The following is a 4,628-nucleotide window of genomic DNA, read 5'->3' as shown; positions in this document are numbered from 1 at the left end:
TGAGGCATTTTGTGTTAAATTTGGTATTTCACATAATTTTTTATGTCCTAGAACACCTCAACAAAATGGGATTGTTGAAAGGAGAAATATAAGACTTCAAAAAATGACTAGGGCTATACTTTATGAAAATGAAATTCTAAAATTTTTTTAGGCTGAAGCTATGAACACAACTTGTTGCATTTTGAACCGAACCATCTTTAAAAAAGTTTTAAAGAAAATACCATATGAGCTTTGGAAAGGAGTACCACCCAATCTTAAGTACCTTCATATTTTTGGATACAAGTGTTGTGTTAAATACTAAAGATAATCTTAAAAATTTTGACTCAAAATCTTATGAAGGTGTCTTTGTTGGTTATTCAACTACTAGTAGAGCTTATAGAGTTTACCTCAAAGAACATAGAATAATTGAAGAATCCATACATGTCACTTTTTATGATTCTAACTCCATCTCAAGTGTTATTGAGGAAATTGATGCAGGAACTGAGATTGCACAAAATTCAGATGGAATTCAAGGAAACGACAAACCTGAACCTACAATGGAAAATGATGTCCCCATGTCTGTAGACCAGAATGCATGAGACAATTCTGTTTTGTCTCCTACTGAAGTAGATAACTCTGGAAGTCTAAACAATGAAGAACCGAATCATGCCCAACCTGAAATCACATCACCAAGGCCTAGAGAATGAAAGTTTTTGAAGAACTATCACATGAGTTCATTATTGGAGATTCATCTCATGAAGTTACCACTAGATCCTCAAGTAAAAAAAGAGCCAAATTCAATAATCTTGCTCTTATATCTCAAGTGAAACCCCAAAATGTGAAGGAAGCCCTTGATGATCTTTCTTGAATAAAGGTAATGGAAGAAGAACTAGTCCAATTTGAAAAGAATGAGATTTAGACTTTGGTGCCTTATCCAAATGGTAAGAAGGTAACGGGTACCAAATAGATCTTTAGAAATAAATTGGGTGAGGATGGTAGTGTAATTAGAAACAAAACTAGATTAGTAGCACAAGGGTATGATCAAGAGGAGGCCATTGACTTTGATGAGTCATTTGCTTTGCAAGAATGGAAGCAATAAGATTATTGCTTGCTTATGCAGCCTACAAAGGGTTCAAGCTCTTTTAAATGGATGTCAAGTGTGCCTTTTTGAATGGTTTTATTGATAGAAAAGTATATGTAGCTCAACTCCCCGGTTTTGAAAATAAAGATTTTTCAAATCATGTTTTTAAACTCTCTAAAGTACTTATGGTTTGAGACAAGCTCCTAGAGCTTTGTATGAAAGACTTAGTTCTTTCTTATTGAAAATGGATTTCAAAGGAAAACTACGGATACAACTCTTTTCATTAAAGAATCTAATGACTATTTTATACTTGTTCAAGTTTATGTGGATGACATTGTATTCGGATTGACAAATGAAGCCTTGTGTGATGAATTTGAAAAGTTAATGACTAGTGAGTTTGATATGAGTATGATGGAAGAACTTATATTCTTCCTAGGACTCCAAATAAAACAAACTCCTAGTGAAATTTTTGTGCCCCAAGGTAAATATGCCAATGAGTTATTAAAGAAATTTGGTTTAGAAAATTTCAAACTAATGAGTAAACTTGTGCATCCAAATTTCAAACTTGAAAAAGATAAAAATGGGAAAGATGTGGATGAAACAAGGTATAGAAGCATGATTGGATCTCTCATGTATCTAACATCCTCTAGACCGGATATTGTTCATAGTATGGGTGTGTGTTCTAGATTTTAATCTCATCCAAAAGAATCACGTCTTTCTACTATAAAAAGGATCATTAGATACATCAATAACACTACTGCATTTGGTCTTTGGTATCCTAAAACTGATGAATTTTATGTAGTTGGGTATTGTGATGCAGATTTTGTCAGAGATCGTGTTGATAGGAGAAGTACTTCAGGGATTTGTTGCTTTCTTGGATAATCTTTGAATGTGTGGTCAAGCAAAAAGTAAGCTACTGTTGCTCTGTCAACGGTTGAGGCTGAATATATATCAGCTTTCTCTTATTGTTCTCAATTAATTTGGCGTAAAACACAACTTGCAGATTACAAATTACAAGTCAATAGTATATCATCCCTCTATTTTATGATAACTTGAGTGCCATAAATGTTTTTAAAAATCCTGTTTCGCACTCAAGAATAAAGTACATTGAAGTAAGATTTCATTCTATAAGAGAACATATGCAAAAGGGTACAATTGACATTCAATTTGTAAAATATGAGGATCAATTAGCTGATATGTTTACAAAACCTTTATATAAAGATAGATTCTGTAAATTGAGAACTGTTCTAAGGATTGTTAAATCTGAGTTCTTGAACTAAATATGCTTAATAGATTTCTGATTTTTTTTGTCTCTTAAGTCGTAGGAAGACAAAATGGGACAGATGATGACTCCCTCTTGATTCCATGAAGTTCAGACAATGTGTTGAAAAGTTTTTATGAGTCTGAACCTGAACCAAAATCCATGGTGGTCTTGTGTATTTCCTTAAAACCACCAATTGGGCCCAAGGAAAAGATACTTGAGGATCAATTAGTCGATATGTTCACAAAACCTTTATGTAAAGATAGATTCTGTAAATTGAGAACTGTTCTAAAGATTGTTGATTCTGAGTTCTTGAACTAAATATGCTTAACAAATTTCTGATTTTTTTTGTCTCTTAAGTCGTAGGGAGACAAAATGGGACAGATGATGACTCCCTCTTGATTCCATGAAGTTCAGACAATGTGTTGAAAATTTTTTATGAGTCTGAACCTGAACCAAAATCCATGGTGGTCTTGTGTGTTTCCTTAAAACCACTAATTGGGCCCAAGAAAAAGATACTTTGTTATATGAAGTGGGCCACATTACTTGTTTTGATCACATACATTGAAATAGAATTTCTTTTTGTCCATTTTTATTTCAAGTCAAATTAGTTTCAGCTTTTCTAAAATCCCTAATTGACTAGTCATTTCAAAACTGTTAACATTGATTTTAAAATTCAAAATTCTATGAATTTCCTTTTTAATTAATTCGGTTCGTGTTTTCAAAGACGTTTTAAGCATTTAAGACAGTTTTTTTATTGAAAACTTCTCATCTTCCCCATTACTCCACCACTTTCACATTCTCTTTCATCTTAACACTCTTTATTTCTTTCATGATGAGAAAGAAGGTTGCCACAAGAAGGGGAACGGAAACCATACGACCTCCACGAATTCTACCCTTCAGACCACAAGCCCATACATACATTCACATCCATTCACACTCCTCATCCTCGCACTCCTCTCAACCTCCCGAGTCCATGGCAAGAACCAAACCTACTAATCCAAGGCCTTCATCGGTTCCTCAAGAAGCTGGCTCCTCCAAGGCTAAAGTGGCAAAGGACACGACCTATGACACATAAGGAACCTCCATCTTCTCCTCCTCCTCGTTCAACTTCTCGTCCTCAAAGACACTCATCCCCTTTCTCTCGTCCATCTAAAGGTAACAAAAAACCTTTTTTCACTCTATCAAAGAGCCCATTTACCCAGATCCAGTTGCATTCGGATCCTATTTTGGAAAATGACCTCACTCTCATTTTAATTCTCAACGATTTTCTTCTTGCATGGATTTTGAATTTCACAGAGACATTGTCTTAAAAAGATCCCTGTGTTCCTCTTATGTTGCTGATTTAAAATCTTTGGCTGAAAAAAGGATTGACTTTGTTGAAAATTTTCGAGTTTTAGATTGGGAAAGGCTGTCTGAAATCTGAAGACCTGTTTACCCTGACTTAGTCTGAGAATTTTATGCAAACATGCACTATAGTGAGAGTTGTGTTCACTCTTATGTTAAAAGGCTGTCAAATATTTTTAAATCATGAAAATATCAATGAATCCCTTGCTTACACTGATATAGAAGTGAATGCCTACATCTCCGGTAAATGGGACACTCATCTCAGAGTTTCTCACCAAGATATTTTGGCCACCATTTGTGAAAACATTTCCATCATGAATGGTGTCACTCTCACTTATAGAGCCCTAGCTCCTTTCCGTACACAGGTTCACCGTATCATCACACACATTTTGTTGTCCCAAAGTGGTTCCTACCAAAGGGTCACCCTCTGTGATACCCTGATCCTATATGCTATACTCAACAAAATAGAGATTTCTTTCGCTTACTTAATAATGCGCCATATGTTTGATTGCATTAAAAGTGATAAGAATGTTTCTCTTCCATATGGAATGTTTTTAACTTGCATCTTTGAGTACGTTGGTGTTGATCTAAGCAATGAGATCATGGACAAAAAATTTTCATATCTCAAGGGTGGTGGTGCAGTAAAACAGACAAAAGAAAAAAGTAAAAAGGCTACCAAGGACACGGTTCTTGAGGAAGAAAGTCTTCCTCTTCCATCTACGACCGGGACCTCCTCATATCATAAGTACCTTGTGAATGGCATTGTCAAGGATGTTCTACAAGAATTTGTCAACCTCACAAAACAGATGATAAACTCTAGCAAACAAGCTAGGAAATTGGCTCTTCAAAATGAGAATTCATTTCGAAAATCTCAAAGCTGAGTTGAGGTTTTGCTTAAATACATAGACTCCTTGGATGATGACCAAGCTATGATCGATCATGATGAGGATATGACTAGAA

This window comes from Arachis hypogaea, chromosome 1, assembly GCF_003086295.3.
Source record: "Arachis hypogaea cultivar Tifrunner chromosome 1, arahy.Tifrunner.gnm2.J5K5, whole genome shotgun sequence".
Classification (NCBI taxonomy): Eukaryota; Viridiplantae; Streptophyta; class Magnoliopsida; order Fabales; family Fabaceae; genus Arachis; species Arachis hypogaea.
This window is presented reverse-complemented; position numbering follows the sequence as displayed.